Raw genomic sequence first — 18,709 nt, forward strand, 5'->3', positions numbered from 1 at the left:
CACATGTATGTTTATTGTGGCACTATTCACAATAGCAAAGACTTGGAACCAACCCAAATGTCCATCAGTGATAGACTGGATTAAGAAAATATGGCACATATACACCATGGAATGCTATGCAACCGTAAAAAGGATGAGCTCACATCCTTTGTAGGGACATGAATGAAGCTGGAAACCATCATTCTGAGCAAACTATTGCAAGTACAGAAAAGCAAAGACCGCATGTTCTCACTCATAGGTGGGAACTGAACAATGATAACAGGTGGACACAGGGTGGGGAACATCACACACCGGGGCCTGTTGTGGGGTGGAGGGATGGTGGAGCGATAGCATTAGGAGAAATACCTAATGTAAATGATGAGTTAATAGATGCAGCAAAGCAACACAGCACATGTATATATGTAACAAACCTGCACGTTGTGCACATGTACCCTAGAACTTAAAGTATAATAAAAATAAATAAATGAATAAATAATTAAAATACCATAGGCTAGGTGATTTAAACATAAGATTTAATTCTTACAGTTCTGTTGGCTGCGAAGTCTGAGATCAGGCTGATCATGTGGGTGCGTTCTGGTGAGGGCCATTGTGGCTTGAAGATTTTTGCCTTTGGACTGTATCTTCACATGGGAAGGGGGGGGAGAGAGAGAGAGAGAGAGAGAGAGAGAGAAAGTGAGAGCACACTCTCATCTCTTTTTATAAGGATGCTAATCCCATCATGAGGGGCCTGCCATCACAACCATATCTGAAACTACCTCCCAAAGGCCCCACCTCCTATAATATCATCACATTAGAGGTTAGGGCTTCAACAGATTAATCTGGGAAGACACAAGCATTCCATCCATACAGTGTCTGAAGGCCATCCCTCCCTCTTCAAGTAAGTAAATCACATCCCTGACTAAGATGCCCCATTGCTGTTTTTCTTCTCACTGTCTAGTGACGTCCTTCCATTTTCAGACATCTGCATATCATCCATTTGTCATTCATGAAAACAGTCATCATCCTAAAACAGTGTTGAGCCCCCATGTGAATGATATCCTGTGTGGAAACCCCTATTTTCATCAGTCTACTCCATGAGGAGTGGTGGTGGTGTGGAAAAGGAAGCTCAGCATCAATAATTGAGTGGAACTGGACAGTGACAAATTCCTATACCAGTTCACTCTTAGCTCTGTGAAACCTATACAGACACTCTTATCTCTGTGAAACCATTTCCTCCTGGTCTTCCTCCTACCTCACTAGCAGTTTTTCCTCAGTGTTTTTCCTTTTCCTCTTCTACCTAACATTTATGTGGGCTCATATTTAAGGATTCTTGGTTTGTTTGTTCATTCTCTCCCCCTTGGGAATATCACCCAATTCTATATATGTATGTGTGTTTGTACATACATGTTTGTACACAAAAAAGTGCATGCATATGTATATAATTAAATTTATTTATTTATATATAATCTACATTAATATACAAATTTATATATATTAAATATATATAAATATAAATTTGTATATTTAGCTCAGATGTCTCTCGTGTGCTATGGATTCATAGATCCAAATTCCTACTTAGTTTCTCCAAATGCACAGCCATTAGACATCTTAAACTAAATAAGTCTGTAATGTTATAATGAACTCTCCATCTCTCCCCTAAATCACTTTCTCATCTATTCTTCCCATCTCAATGAAGGCACCAACACTGCCCATTTTTTTCAAGCCAAAACCTGGGATTCATCCTTTATTCATCTTTCACTGGTGTCTCATATCCAGCCTGTCAACAAGTCTAATTGATTCAGTCTGAAAAATATTTCCCAAATTTCTATATCCATTTTGCAAATCTCCATTTCACAAATTTATATCTCCATTGTTACTGATCTAGTCCTATCTGTCATCACTTCTATCACCTGATTAGAGCCACATTCTTCTCACCGATTCCCTATTGCTCTCCTATAACCGATTCTCCACTATGCAACTAGAATGCTCTTTTCAAAATATAATCAAAATGTAACTCACCTACATAAAATCCTTAATGACTCCCCATTGCACTTAAAGTAAAATCTGGATTCCCTTCCTTGATGTTCTAAAGAAACTTTGAACAATTGTTCCTGGCTTCAGGCTGAAAGGCTTTGGGACTTTGACAATGTAACATTTTTCCTTCTCCTGGGAAAAGATAGAATTAATAAAATGTCATCATTGTTCCTAAAGAATAACACAGCAAGGCCTACCCTATACTCCAGGGAAATATATATGTGTATACATAATATATCTTTTATAGATATATCTATATTTAATTTAATAGATGCGTGTGTATCTGTATATACACATATATACACATGAATATATACATGTATATAGACATATATACACATATATACATGTGTAATACATATACAAAATATATATTATATATGCCTGTATAATATCTGTCTCTTATACACATCTAGATGTGTATAAGAGACAGGACTACAGGTGCCCACCACCTCGCCTGGCTAGTTTTTTGTATTTTTTAGTAGAGACAGGGTTTCACCGTGTTAGCCAGGATGGTCTCAATCTCCTGACCTCGTGATCCGCCCGTCTCGGCCTCCCAAAGTGCTTAGTGTGTCTATTCTTATCAAAAGGAAGAATCTTCTTTAGTCACCCATCTGTAAGACTATCCCACACTTATCCAGAATTGTCTTACATGCCAATGCCTACGTCAATTCAGTTTTGAGTAGACTGGGATTATGATTATTTTGGACCAATTGTTACAGGACCACCAGGTTCATATGCCTGCTGTGGAATAACAGACCAACACACTGAGACAGCAGAGTTAGCAGCAGAGAGTTTAATGATTACAGGGCAGCTGAGCAAGGACATGGAAAAAACCCTCAAATCCATCTCCATGACGAGTTCTGGGCTGAGGTTTTTAAGGGGTTGTGGACAGCTAGGGGTTGGAAAATTGAGGTTGCTGATGGGTCAGAAGAAGAGAGATGAAATCATCAGGATGTGAAAACTGCATTCTTTGGTGAGTCAACACCTCATGGGGTCCTTCAGACCTGCTGGCATCAGTAGTTTCACATCAGTAGTTTCACCGGTATGCAGGACTTCAAATAATATCTCAAATGGAAAAAAGCTTCACAATGCTTAAGATGTTATCTAGGGGAACTATAATCTTGTGACAGGGTCTATATGATTCTGGGGCAACAGGCAGGAAACAACTATGAGGAAGCAGGTCAGATAGCAAGCTGACTGAACGATTAATGCTGAATGTTCTCCAAGCTTGGTTCATTTTTGTTTCTCTCCTTCCCTTCTTCCCTGGTTAATTTTATGCAGTTGATAGGGACAGTTTCACAGTCATAGCTCAGTGTGAAGCGCTAGGGAAAAACAGCCTGCCATGAAGCTCATGGCAGCACTATATCTGAACAAAATTGGGGTCCTGTTAGCAGGAAGAAAGGAGATCTCTTAAGAAATAAGGTATGTGGTGTCTGTCACACTTTCAGCAACTAAATAGAATTTGCAATTAGGCGTCATCAATGTCCATCATTTCTGTCCAGTGGAAGTAATAAAAGTAATGGGACCATCTGGCACTTAAAGCATTCATCAGATTTATCCACAAAACTTTAAGGTGTAAAATCTATTTCTTACCTATTTCCTTCATCTTCAACTTCCCAAGACATAGAAATAACTATGGAATCTCACCAGCAGAGGGCTAAGAATTTATGCAGGTAATTTTATTATTATTATTATTATTACTATATTATCTTTATTTGATAATAAAGAACATGTAGGAAAACTTTTTGAGTAGTGTTTACCTCTTGGCATACTAGAACTGTCATTTCACTGCTTCATAAAAATAAATACTTTGATTCTCAGTTAGTAGGAGATGATAACCTGGACTTAGTATTTGCTCTCACATCTTTACTTCCTATCCCTGCCACTATGCATTAAAGCATCCCTAACTACATCGGTGAGGGTATTATCCAGATTGTAAATAACTGGTAGGAGTTCTAATGCATGGAATATAAAATTTAGCCCAAATCCAATGCCAAACAATAAGAGCATTCTGAGAGAAGATGACTCTTTCAACACCTTCTTCAATGGGACTATTGTGGTCAAGCATGACTCCACAAAATTGTTTGTGGACCTAGAGCCAATATTTGCTGATGAAGTTTGCCCTAGGATGCGATCACTAGCAAAGAGGATGCATCAAATAGCTTTGCCTCTAGTCACCACACTATTGAAAAGGAAAGCATTGACCAAGTGTTGGATAGGATTCAGAAGCTAGCTAACCTAAATACAGGTCTTCAGGCTTTTTTGAATTTTTGTTGGTTGGTGGTAAATACAGTTTTTATTTTGCCTTTCTGTTGATAGAATCTCTATCAGTTGATTATAGGACCAAAATTCTCCATTTACCCAGCTCCTTAGCTTTCCTTAGCTTAAGCTGAGGTCTTCAACTCCAGCAACTCTTTAGCACTTTGATAGTGTCTTCATATTAAATAATGAGGCCATCTGTAATATTTATGTAGAAACCTTAATATTGCATAGCCAATATACGACAACCTTAAGCACATTTGCAACCAGTGTGTATTTTCCATCACTGTTTCTCTCAAATTTCATGGCGCTTTGAATGTCAACATATCAAAATTTTATGCTTATTCTCTATCTTTATGTTTACTTCCCTCCATATAAATATCCCACCTATCTCTGCTTGGAAAACCTACCACAAACATTTTCTGTAGCAGAGATAACTAGTGCTTGCTCTGAGCTAGCCAACCAGATGATATGTGACACTTGAAATGATAAATGTATGACTCACTACCTATTGTACAGTATTATGGTGATAATGTGTTATTACTATATCAGCATAATATGGTTTCCACAAATATGAAGGTTGCATTGCCACCATCAAGACAAGTTTGCAGATCTGTGCCTCTCTGGCTTCAAGGTTGGCATCAATTATCAGTGTCCCACTGCAGTTCTAGTAAAAACTGCCAAAACAAATGCAGTTGTGTGCTCATGGAGCAATACTGCAGTCACAGCTGAAGCCTGGGCTTGCCTAGACCACAAGTTGGTCATGCCAAGAGTGCCTTTGTTTACTCTGTGTAAGGGCGAAGAGATGAAAGAAGGGGAGTATTCAGAAACATGGATGGCCTAAGGAAAGGTTATAAGGTAATGTGGATTTCAGAGGATGGGGGAAAGGAGAGAAATATAAGTTGTCTATTCCCTTTAACTTGCCACATCTTAGCACAGCTTATCTTTAACTTAAATCATCAGTGTCTGGTTAGATTGTCTTTACTTTCAAGTGTAATCGCTCCTACATAACTCATGTGTACCTACAAATTTTTTTTCTATTTGCATCCATGAAAGTAAAGGCTTTAACAAACAGAATGACATATAGATGTGTGTATGCATGAGGGTGTGTGGAGAGAGATGACAGAAAGAATAAGTTTAAGGCTGCGTGTGGTGGCTCACACCTGTAATCCCAGAACTTTGGGAGGCCCAGGCAGGTGGATCACTAGATCAAGAGTTCAAGACCAGCCTGGTGAATATGGTGAAACCCCCCTATACTAAAAGTACAAAAATTATCTAAGAGTCATGGAGGACACCTGGAGGGTGCCTGTAATCCCAGCTACTCAGGAGGCTGAGGCAGGAGAATCAATTGAACCTTGGAGGCAGAGGTTGCAGCAAGCCAAGATCTCACTACTGCACTCCAGCCTGGGCAACAGAGCAAGATTGCATCAAAAAAAGAAAAGAAGAGAAGAGAAGAGAAGAGAAGAGAAGAGAAGAGAAGAGAAGAGAAGAGAAGAGAAGAGAAGAGAAAAGGCTTAAGAAGGAAAGGTTATCATCCCTGAACTCGAACCTGAAATACCTGTTGTATTTACAAATCCCAAGTAACTCTGCTCATGCTCCTCTCTAGTTTTATTTTTCTTCCTCTTACTGACTACAGTCTAGCTGCATTAGCAGGCAGATCCTGATGCATTTAGACCATAAAGCCTAGAAAGTCATTTTATGTTATACACTTTTATTATTATATTTTGAAGTTATTATATTTTGTCTCCAGTCACTGTTTCTTAAGTAGTTAAGTCGAACAATAAAGTGTGAAGATAGTGGTATTGGCAGCAGCAGAGGAACCAGCGGTCCGGGCTGGTCCCAAGTAGCGGAGGCAGCAGAGCTGAGTGGCACCCCAAGTGCTGGATGCCTCAGCTGGAGGCCATCAGAAAGCTGGGCTGCTGTCACTCGCTGGAAGAGGCAGTGAGGCCAGAGCGCCACCCAGTGCCCCCAGGCACGCCTGCAGCTGCCCAGCCAACTGCTCTGCCTGGCTGACCTAGTGAAGCAGTTACGTTGTCTGGGGTATATACCCTGGAGTTCGTCCTTGCATGCCAGGAAAATTTAGGACATGGACACGCACCAAGAATTTTGGAGAGGAGGTTTAATAGGCAGAAGAGAAGAGATAGAGAAACAGCTCTCTTTATAGAGAGAGGGGTCTCTGAGCTGAAAGGACCGGCTGCTCGGCCAATGCACCTGATTTTTTAGTCAGGTTTGAGGAGGCAGTGTCTGATTTACATAGGGCTCACAGATTCGTTCGGTCAGGTATGACTTTTACATAGCGAGTGAGAAAGACTGGTCACCCCACCCTGATCTTATTATGCAAATAGATTTTCCAGTTGATCCTGGCGCCATCTTGTCTGCTCCTCTAACTGTACACTGGCTGCAGAGAAGGGAGGATGGAGCCGCCATCTTAAATATATCTAGTCCTTAGTTCCTGCTGGCATTCCTCCCTGCAAGCTCCCAACTTGCTTGTCTATGTCTGCAGTTCAACTTTACAGGCTGCCCTTTGTTAGAAAATGATTTGGGGCTGCTTTTCATTAAAAAGAAAAGCATTACCGAGGACTCCCATACCCTTACTATTGGCCTAAGTAATTTCTTCTTTATCACCAGCAGAAAGTGCAGCACTCTAGCTGCACACCTGCTGGGCCTAGGCCTGCAGCATGCCATGTGGCCCCAGTGAGGCCCTACAGAGCAGGCAGCCATGGGAAGTCTGCAAGGTGCTGTGCAGGGCACTCTGCAGCTGTCCTACCTGGCAGTGGGCTTAGGAGACCCTTCGTTTGTTCCCTACCTGGGCACCATGTGTTTCCATTGTTGAAGAAAAGACTCAAACTTTGTAAAATATTTGGAGAGATATTTATTCTAAGCCAAATTTGAGTGACCACGACCCGTGACACAGCCCTCAGGAGACCCTAAGAACATGTACCCAAGGTGGTCGGGGAGCAGATTGGTTTTATATATTTTAGGGAAACATGAGACTTCAAGTACATTTAAGAAATACATTGGTTCCATCCAGAAAGGTAGGAGAACTCAAAGTGTGGGGAGGGGAGGGGACCACGGAACTTCCAGCTTATAGGCAGATTTTAAAAATTTTTAGTTGACTATTGGTTAAGTTTATCTAAAGACCTGGGATCAATGGAAAGGAAATATCTGGGTTGCTATAAGAGGTTATGGAGAGCAAAGTTTTATCATACAGATGAAGCCTCCAAGGTAGTGGGCTTCAGAAAGAATGGGTTGTAAAAGTTTCTTAGACTTAAGGTTTATGTTGATGTTAATGCTGGAGAGTTATAATGAGGCATGTCTAACCCCCACTTCCCATCATGACCTGAACCAGTCTCTCAGGTTAAATTTTAAGAGCGCCCTGGCTGAGGAGGAAGTCCATTCAGGTAGTCTGGCTGGTGGTGGATTTAGAATTTTATTTTTGGCTTACACCATTAGCTCAGAGGCTCATTGATGATATCCCTCAAGTCTGACAAGCGGAGACCTCTTCTGGTGGTGTTACTGCAACACTGGCCTGAGTTATTTGGCTCCCTCATAAGTAAAAATTAACACCAGTGTAAACAGGAATTTATTTCCGGCAAGTTTTAACAGGCTTGTGGCTCTAGCAGCACAAGGGAGCAGAGTACAGAAAAGGAGTCCTGATGTTATCTCCCAAAAGGGTTCTGCTCTTGTCATTTTAAGGAAGTTGAGGCAGGAAAAAGGAGCATTGTGTAGGCAATGTTTAGGAAGGGTATTCTCTGTACCTACACAGTACGGTCTCATGCCCAAAAATGAAGCACATGTGTCAGAGGCATTTGAACCAGAGTCACTCCATCTTGAATAGGGGCTGGGTAAAATAAGGTTGACACCTACTGGGCTGCATTCCTGAGAGATTAGGCATTCTTACTCACAGGATGAGATAGGAGGTCGGCACTAAGTACAGGTCACAAAGACCTTGCTGATAAAAAGAGTGGTAAAGAAGCCAGCCAAAACCCACCAAAACCAAAATGGCAACAAAAATGACCTCGGGTCATCCTCACTGCTCATGCATTAGCATGCTAAAAGATACCTACCAATGGTGGCTGAGGCTCCAGCAGGAGAAGAAGCCCAATATCTTGAACAACACGATCAAGGAGTTCAGAGCGGTACCTGGCAATGTGGACCCAATGCTGGAGAAGAGGTCGGTGGGCTGCTGGCACTGTGCTGTTGTGGGCAACTCAGGCAACCTGAGGCAATCATCGTATGGGCCTGAGATAGACAGTCACAATTTTGTGCTCAAGATGAACAAGGCACCCACGGCAGGGTTCGAAGCTGATGCTGGGAGCAAAATAGTCCACCTCTGGGGTACCCTGAGAGCTTCCGGGAGTTCGGGGACAATGTAAGCATGGTCCTGGTGCCCTTCAAGACCATTGACTTGTTGTGGGGGGTGAGAGCCACCACCACGGGTGCCATTTCCCACACCTACACCCCGTTCCCTGTGAAGATCAGAGTGAAACAAGATAAGATCCTGATCTACCACCCAGCCTTCATGAAGTATGTCTTCAATAACTGACTGCAGAGCCACAGGTGGTACCCATCCACCGGTATCCTCTCAGTCATCTTCTCAATGCACGTCTGCTATTAGGTGGACTTGTATAGCTTCTGAGCAGACAGCAAAGGGAACTTACACCACTACTGGGAGAACAACCCATCTGTGAGGCCTTTTTGCAAGATTGGGGTACACGATGCAGACTTTGAGTCTAACATGACGGCCACCTTGGCTTCATCAATAAAATCCGGATCTTCAAGGGGAGATGATGCAGTGAAGGGTTGAGGATGGATGCACTGTCATGCCTCTGTGTTTCCAGCCCCAGCATCTTGCCAGAGCCAGTTCATCCAGGAGCTTGGAGGGTCAGCCTCAGGTGTGTGCCTGGGTGCCACTCACAGCCTCTTGCACCCAGCCGTTGGCAGTATCTACTCAGGAAAGTCACTATCCGGCATGGCAGAGCACGTCTCAAAACCTGTCTTGGGTGGGGACGTCCCCCTCACTGCTGCCCCAGGGCTGGGGAGATGCTGGAAAAGGTTCAACCTCCACACATTAAAATCATTTTGACTTCTGGGGTGGGCTTGGGGAACAAATGTGGAAGATGTCCATATTCTGAGAGACATCATGGATTCCCAAGGAAGATAGAGAGACTTGAGTGGTGATTACCTCCAGCGCAGAGACACACCAGGTGGTGTCGGCACTGGGGGCGAGATGCTGCCCTTCTTTGCATGAAGCTTGGCCTCTCCCTTGGCGTGATAACCCTGTCATCCCCTTCTTCCCAAAGCTCATTTAAGTGCCACCAGAGGCTTCTACCCCAAAGATTTTCACAGAAACTTGAGGCCAGGTGCCGTGGCTCACACCTGTAATCCCAACAATTTGGGAGGCCACGGCAGGAGGATCACTTGAGCCCAGGAGTTTGAGACCAGCCTGGACAACATAGTGAGACTCCTGTCTCTGCAAAAATAAAAGATTTAAAAAAAATTAGCCAGGCATGGTGGCACACACTTGTAGCCCCAACTACTAGGGAGGCTGAGGTGGGAGAATCTCTTGTACCCAGGAGTTCAAGGCTGCAATGAGCTGTGATCATACCAATGCACTCCAGCCCAGAGTGAGACCCTGTCAGAAGGAAGGAAGGAAGGAAGGAAGGAAGGAAGGAAGGAAGGAAGGAAGGAAGGAAGGAAGGAGAAAAAAAAGAAAAGAAAAGAAAAGAGGGAAAAAACAAAACAAAACAAAACTTGGCACCGTGTTTCTGACTCCTAAAGATGCCTCTTCCCAAGCAGATATTCCTTTGAGCAGATCAGACTATTTCCATGTGCCTTTGTATTTGGCGAAGAAAAGCATGTATTGGCTGAAATAAAGCAAAAGCCCCTACTTGGGAAAAGGGACCCCCACCGGTGGCCCCACTTGCTCTGTAGCTAGAAACATCTTTTACATCTTTTCTGGTTTCCTGAGCTAGGACCTGAATTGGAACAAAGCTCTGAGGATACTCAATGCCCCCCAGCAGCATGTCAGAATGGGACCGTATATTCTCATTCTCATTCTCAGACTATTCAGTATTGTGCTCTTAACCTCCAAGGCCACACAGGAGGCTTCCAGCAGCATTTTCCCCAAAGGCCCGAGCTCAGGGTCAAGTCCCTTCTGGCCACCTTGGGGCTGCCACTGGGAGGCTGGGTCAGGGACATCCCAGGAATGGTGACTGGCACATACTTTATCTTCTCACTCCCCAGCTACTCTCTTTTCCTCGTTAGCCTTCCTGATTATTGATTTTTTATTTTTAATTCAATTGACATTGTTTGCACTGTGGCTCTGTTGGTGGTCCTGTTTTAATGAAACTTGCCTCACCCAGCTGCTGGGAAATAGGGGGGCTTAAGGAAGGCTTAAGGAGTCCTTGGACTTGGGATATTGGTGGTATCTAGAGATTAGATGGTTTGTGGAACGTCCACAGTATCCTCCCGTTCCAATCAAACCTTCCTTCTTCCTCACTGTGGACTTGGATTCATTCTCAGGCTAGGAGTCTGCAAAACTCTGTGAAACCTTATTGCTGCTGGGTAGGGAGTGAAAAGTGACAGGCATGGTGGGGACAGTGATTGTTGACTCCAGTTACTAATGTTTAAGCAGAAAACCCACTTTTCTTGTTAAAAAAAACACATCTCTTAAAAGGCCACTGCTGCTCTGAGGAGGTGTGACATTATCCTGGTGGAGAGTAAAGGAGGCATGGGGCCCATGCTCCCAGACTCGGGGAACCCGCCTCTGCACACTCGGAGGGAGGAGCTTGGGAACACCAGTCATGGGTAACAGGTGGCTTCAGGCCATTCACAAGAGTCTCTGGAAATCGCATGCCAAATTTGGTTTTTTCCCTGAATCTCTGCATATAAGCATTTTTCTGCAGAGAGGTTCCATAGCTTTCATTAGATTCTCAAGGGTTCAGAATGTGGAAAGTGTTAAACAAACAAAAAACCTGTTTCAGCTTTAAAATCCTGCAAAACTTTAAGACTTTTTTTTTCTGATAAAGGTTGGTAAACCACTGAGTCATCATCATTCACATACATCCTCGAAGGGCAGAACTCACAGACAGGTATGACATGAAGAATTAAGCAAACGTTTGTTGACGGCTAGTCAAACACTGATAGAAAGAGCGATGCTATCTCCTGAACTCTTCCCCTTCTCCTAAAAGTGAATCTATTTAGGGATGACCGGTTCAGGCTGAGCAATTGACTTCTCTGGGGTTTGCTGAGTAAGAATAGGTCCCTCAAAATGAAGATACGTCTGTGTCTGAGCCAGATGCTGCTTGGGTCGGTCATCTGCTCTCTGTCTGGTCTCCCTCCGTCCCACCAGGATATTCAAGCTGTGAGATACCTTCCAGCTCCCAAATTCAGCTCTCCCATTTTACTGATAAGAAAAGCAAGGCCACATTGCAGTCGGGTGGGGAGTGGAGAGTGACAGGCATGGGAAGACACTGATTGTTGACTCTAGTTACTAAGTCAACAAGACTTCTACCAAAAGAAGGCAATGCTAGAGGCCAGTCCCACCTGGATGTGACTCTGGCTTCTTGGCAAAGGTGGAATAAAACCAAAGAGAACATTTAGAACTGGGATGTTTGCTTTGAGGTAATCTGAAAACAAGACTAGTTAAAAGTATTAAAGTTTTGGAGGATTTTAAAGCTGTAACTAGTTTAATCAGCAAAAACACCTTTACTGTTGAGCACATTTCCTAAAAGGCCGCTGCTGCATGGGGAGGCGTGGCCTTTTCCTGATGGAGTGCGAAGGAGGGAAGTGACTGGCAATCATGAACTGGCTGGGACAGACAGCACAAGTCAGAGTTTCAGCAACAACAGGGTGTTCCTGGCGCCATGTTTAAATTGTGTGGAGGCGGGCTTTCCCAGCGAGTCTCCATTCAGCATCTTGGAAAAGTGTAACCGGAATGGAGGTGTCTGACTCTGCTCTCTCAGCACTGAGCTGTGTCCGCAGGGTGCCTGGATGGCCCTGGGCAAGCTCTTGTCTCTGCATTCTCACACCCTCCAGTGTAGGAAATGGCATTTCTCTTATGAGACATAAAAGAAGCCCAGCAGACATCTCTTATGTCTCATTGGCTTAGCAATGAGCACTTAACGGAATAAAAGCCAATTGTTGTGGCCAGAATTAAATGTATCAGTTTGGCTTAAACCAGCTGGAACCCTGGGGTGAAGGTGGCTGGGAATTAGACAAGAGTGTTAGCCAAAAGGCAACATGTGTGCTGTCAGCAGGAGAATGAGGAGCACTCTTGCTGGACAGGCAGTGGCAGGGGCTCCCTCAGGCCCCTGACTCCCAGCCTAGGGCTCTTTCTACTCTGCAGGCAGAGAGTTCCTTGGAGACCCGCCCTGGGCTCAGGCAGGGAGTAGATGGATCCCTGCCTGCAGCACCCAGAGCTGAACCTGAAGCCACAAAGATAGGCTGACAAGGTGGCCCATAAGGTGTCAGCAACATCCCAGCCCCCTGGGTCTCCCCAGTGAGTCAGGTACTGATTTGCTATAGCTGGAGCTACATGCCCCTCCCTTCCCCTCAGTCACTTTTTAGGGGAGAAAGAAGGGCAGATTTGTAACCTCTGGTGCTCTGCAGGGATCCTGGGCTGAAAGAAAGTTCATAAATAGATGAATGCCTTTTAAAACTCTGGCTTGTCCAAGTATCATTCAGCAAAGCATTTGGCTAGGCTTAGAGAGAAAAGCCAGATATGAGAAAATAGAATGTAAAATAGAAAAAAAAAAAAAAAAAGTCAAGAAGGTGGAGAGGGCAATTAAGATCTGGGTGATTCTTTAGGGAAAGGGCTGGTTGAGAGGTTTTGATGGAATCCCATTCTCTGATGTGGCCAGAAGGCCATGCTAGAGGCCAGTCCTACCTGGATGTGACTCTGGCTTCTTGGCAAAGGTGGAATAAAACCACAGAGAACATTTAGAACTGGGATGTTTGCTTTGAGGTAATCTGAAAACAAGTAACAGAGAAACCAAAAGAACTCACTCTCCCTCACCTGGTTAGGATCAGAACTACTTTATGCAGGGAAGCCCACGCCCTGAGGGGCCACTGTCCAGCTAAGGATCACTGGATGCCAGGCATGTCTCGTCAGGAATCAGCACCTGTCCTCACCCCTATGAAAAGCCCTGGGGGTATCATTATATCCATCATGAGCATCTCGTTTGAAGCAAATGTGACTACATGCCACCAAGATCATCCTGCCCCGTGGACTGGGCTAGCCAGTTTTGATATAGAGTCAACCTCCCTCTTCTTGTTTGTCATGAAAACAGCAGCTCCTGCACCCCTGGGGTGCTACCTGACACCTGTGCAAAGAAAAGGAGGAAGACTAAGAAGAAAAGGCAGAGACAGGCAAAGCAGCATCTCAGCTTGTCAGGATCAGGACATTACCGACTTTTTTTCTTATCAAAAGAGCACTGAATTTCCTACTGGCAGTGAGTCACCTTTGCATCTCCTGTTCTCCCTCCCAGCCTATCAGGTGATACCATCACCTAGCCTCATCACTCAGCTTCTTCCTAGTACAAAACTGCCATCAGTTGCACATTCTGAGCTGTGGGATGTCAGATTTAGCCACAGCTTGTGTCAGGGCCTCCCCCTCCAAGCCCTTGCCCCTTAGGGTGGTCATGGGTTTATTCCCTTCCTCCTACACAGTCATTTCCCTTCACCGAATTCCCTTCAAAGGCAAAGTTTCTTGAGCACTTTTTCCTCTGTGCAGTCTTGTGTGTTTGACTGTTAGTGTTTTAAAATTTGTTCCCTATTCTCCCTCACCTCTCTCTGTGTTGTTGTGCAGCTGAGCACTGGTTGGGATGCATTTGAATGATGTTAGCAAGATCCTGTTTTCCTCATCCCCTGCTCTGATTTATTTATTGTTGAATATTTCCAATGATCCAAATCAAAGTGAATAAAAAAAGAGCTATTTTAACTTAAAAAAAAAATGCTACCATAGATTGTGTGGCTTCTAAATGACAGAAACTTATTTCTCACAGTTTTGGAGTTTGGGAAGTTGAAGGTTAAGATACTGGCAGATTCGGTGTCTAATGAGGGTGCACATCCTAATTTATAGACAGCTGTCTTCTCACCTGCCCATGGCTAAAAAGGCAAGGGAGTTCTCTAAGAGCTCATATCACAAAGACCTCATATGACACTGGGAATTAGGTTTGAATATATGAATTTGGTGGGGATATAACATTGTGTATAGCACACATATTCTAATTTATAGATAATTTAAGTAGATAATTATTCACATTTATTGAAAGGGTTATTTTCTTTACCATGGAATTCCCTCCGGGTTCTAATTAGCCTCCAAATAGTTCAAATGTTACTACAACACCTTTGGGCAAAGAAGCTATTCTTCAAATGCGAAAGGTCAGCTGCTCTCCAACTGTGCTCATGAAGGCCTGACCTCAGGATTCAGTATTTCCTAGTCTTTTTGATAGTCACAAAACAGATGTTCCAATTTTTTATGTCTGGGCATAATATACTAGAAAAACACTAGATTAGGAAGAAAACTAGGTTCTAGTACTGACTCTGCATCTACAATTATATGAATTTATTCAAGCCATTTAATGTCTTTGGGTCACCCTCTGTGAAACAAAGGGCTTGAACATTTAGATGATGGTAAAGCATTCTTTCTGTGCTAATACTCAATAATTCAGGAGTATGGAGTAAAAACAATACATTTTAAAAAGCTCTGTAACTATAAAACATTGGCATCCGACACCAGGGAGAGGCCATTTCCTGACGGTCCACGCCTATTGCACTAAAGTGTTCATTGAATGCAGATGCCAGTGAGAAACAACTTCCTGGGCATGTGCATTAAGAGACAAAATGGCAGAACATGAGCTTCCAGGGGCACAACACCGGAAAAGGGAAGAAAGCCTCAAATGGGCATACATACAACTTCCTAAACACACTGCTTGTGCTCACCTCCCAAGTGTAACAAGGGCACTCTACATGCAGGCATTTCACCTTAAGGGAAGAATTATGGGAAAGGGGTGCAAGACATGGGAAGGAGGGCCAGCCTATGAGGTCCTGGAATCAAGGTTAAACACTGCATTTCACTTTCTCAGTGCCCACTTGGGTCTCTTCCAAGCACACTTTCCTTTCTTTCCTACTCTAAAACTTTTTAATAAACTTTTATTCCTGCTCTGAAACTTACCTTGGTCTCTTTTTCTGCCTTATGCCCCTCAGTCAAATTCTTTTTTCTGAAGAGGCAAGAATTGAGGTTGCTGCAGACCCATATGGCCCCACTGGATTTTGGACTTGCATGGGGCCTATAGCCCTGTCATTTCAGCCAATTTCTTCCATTTGAAATGGGCGTATTTACCCAATGCCTGTACCTCCATTGTATCTAACTAGGAAGTAACTAACTGGCTTTCGATTTTACAGGCTCATAGGCAGAAGAGATTTACCTTGTCTCAGATGAGACTTTGGACTGTGGACTTTTGAGTTAATGCTAAAATAAGTTAAGACTTTGGGGTACCGTTGGGAAGGCCTGATTGGTTTTGGAATGTGAGGACATGAAAGTTTGGGAGGGGTCAGAGTTGGAATGATATGGTTTGCCTATGTCCCCACCCAAATCTCATCTTGAATGGTAGCTTCTGTAATCCCCATGTATCATGGGAGGGAACTGGTGGGAGATAACTGAATGATTGGGGCGGATTTTTCTCATGCTGTTCTCATGGCAGTGAATACCTCTCATGAGATCTGATGGTTATATAAAGGGCAGTTCCCCAGCATACGTGCTCTTGCCTGCTGCCATGTAAGATGTGCCCTTGCTCCTCCTTCAACTTCAGCCATGATTGTGAGGCCTCCCCAACCATGTGGAACTGTGAGTCCATTAAACTTCTATTTCTTTATAAATTACCGAGTCTTGGGTATTTTTTTCATAGCAGTAAGAAAATTGACTAATCCACATGCAAATGCAAACCAAATGTGAGCAGGAATAGCTATACTTTTATATAATACAGCAGTCTTTAAGTCAAAAGCAACAAAAAGAGACAAGGTTGTTATATAATGATAAAGGGATCAATTTAGAAAGAAGACATAATGATTGTAAATATATATGCAAAACATCGGAGCACCCCAATATTTAAAACAAATATTACATATAAAGGAAGAGATAGGCTCCAATACAATAATAGTCGGGGATATCAATACCTTGCTCAGGCATTTGACAGATCATCTACACAAAAAATTAACAAAGAAATATTTAATTTAAACTGCACTTCAGATCAAATGGACCCAATAGACATTTATAGCACATTTCATCCAACAGTCAGAGAATGCACATTCTTTTCATCACACATGGAAAATTTTCCAGAATAGACCACATGTTAGGCCACAAAACAAGTCTCAAAAAATATTAAAAAATTGAAATCATATCAAGTATCTTTTCTGTCCACAATGAAAACTATAAATCAATAACAAGAAAATCTTTCAAAACTATACAAATGCACGGAAGTTAAACAACATACTCCTGAATGATGAATGGATCAATGTAGATATTAGAAAGGAAATCTAAAAATTTTCTTGAATCAAATGAAAATAAAAACATATGATACCAAAACCAATGGAATACAGCAAAAGAATATTGAAAAAAAGCATTATATTGCTATTTATAGCAATAAACACCTGCATCAAAAAAATAGAAAGATTTCAATTAAATCCAATAGTGCATTTCAAGGAACTAGAAAAGCAAGAACAAAACAACCTCAAAACTAGTAGAAAATAAACAATAAAACCAGAGCAGAAATAGACAAAATTGAGATTAAAAAACCATTAGGTAGACTAACCAAGAAAGAAAAAAAAAAGACCCAAATTTTAAAAATCAGAAATGAAAAAGGAGACATTACCACCGATACCACAGAACTACAAAGGATCATTAGAGACTATTATGAATAACTATACACCAACAAATTGGCAAGCCTAATGAAAATGAATAAATTCCTGGACATTTACACCTACCAAGATTGAATCAAGAACAAATAGGAAACCCAAACAGACCAACTACAAGTAATTAAATTGAATTAGTAATAAAAAGTGTCCCATCAAAGAAAAGCCCAGGACCTGGTGGCTTCACTGTTGAATACTATCAAACATTTAAGGAACTAATATAAATTCTTCTCAAACTCTTCAAATTAAAGAGGAGAGAATTCTTTCAACTTATTCTGAGACCAGCGTACCCTGATACCAAAACCAGACAAGGACACAACAGAAAAAGAAAGCTATAGGACAATATCTAAGATGAACATAGATGCAAAAATCATCAACAAAATACCAGCAAACTGAATCCAGCGGCACATTAAAAAGATCATTCACCATGATCAAGTGGAATTTACCCTAGGGATGCAAGGATAGATTAACATATGAAAATCAATAAACATGATACATCACATCAACAAAATGAAGGACAAAAACCACTTAATCAACTGGGTGCAGTGACTCATGCCTGGAATCCCAGCACTTTGGGAGGCCAAGGCAGGCAGATCACGTGAGGTCACGAGTTCAAGACCAGCCTGGCCAACATGGTGAAACCCCATCTCTACTAAAAGTACAAAAATTAGCCGGGCGTGGTGATGCATGCCTGTAGTCCCAGCTACTTGGGAGGCTGAGGCAGGAAAATTGCTGGAACCCGGGAGGAGGAGGTTGCAGTGAGCTGAGATCGCACCATTGCACTCCAGCCTGGGCAACAGAGCGAGACTCCATCCCAACCTATCCCCTCCCCTCAAAAAATAAAAAAACACACCACTTAATCATTTCAATAGTTGTTGGAAGAGTATTAATAAAATGCAACACCCTTCATAATAAAAATCTTCCAGGTATAGACTAGGTTTAAAAGAACATAACTCAATACAATAAAGGCCATATATGATAAACCTAAGGCTAAGATTATGCTAAATGGGGAAAAGCTGAAAGCTTTTCCTCTAAGACTAAAATAAGACGTGGATATTCATTTTCACCACTCTTACTCAGTGTAGTACTGCAAGTCCTAACAAGAGCAATTAGGCAAGAGAAAGAATAAAAGGCATTCAGATTGTAAAGAGGAAAGTCAAATTGTCCCTGTTTGCAGACAACATAATCTTATATAAAGAAAGCTTTTAAAGATTTATCAAAATACTCTTAGAACTGATAAAAAAAAAAACTCAGTAAAGTTGCAGGATACAAAATTAACATACAAAAATGAGTAGTGTTTTTATATATCAACAAGAAACTAGTGAAAACAGAAATCAAGAAAGCAATCTGATTTACAATACTTACAAAACAAAGAAACCCTATGATATGGTTTGGCTATATCCTCACCCAAATCTCATCATGAATTGTAACTCCCACAATTCCCACTTGTCATGGAAGGAAGCCAGTGGTAGGTGATTGAATTATGGGAGCAGGTCTTTCCTATACTGTTCCCATGATA

The 18,709-nt window shown here is 42.4% G+C and overlaps 1 pseudogene; it reads left to right on the forward strand.

Moving 5' to 3' along the window:
* Nucleotides 1-8,324: 8,324 nt before the first annotated feature.
* Nucleotides 8,325-9,066, forward strand: LOC105528601 (annotated as a pseudogene).
* The last annotated feature ends 9,643 nt before the right edge of the window (nucleotides 9,067-18,709 follow it).

This window comes from Mandrillus leucophaeus, unplaced genomic scaffold (genome assembly GCF_000951045.1).
Source record: "Mandrillus leucophaeus isolate KB7577 unplaced genomic scaffold, Mleu.le_1.0 Scaffold722, whole genome shotgun sequence".
NCBI lineage: Eukaryota > Metazoa > Chordata > Mammalia > Primates > Cercopithecidae > Mandrillus > Mandrillus leucophaeus.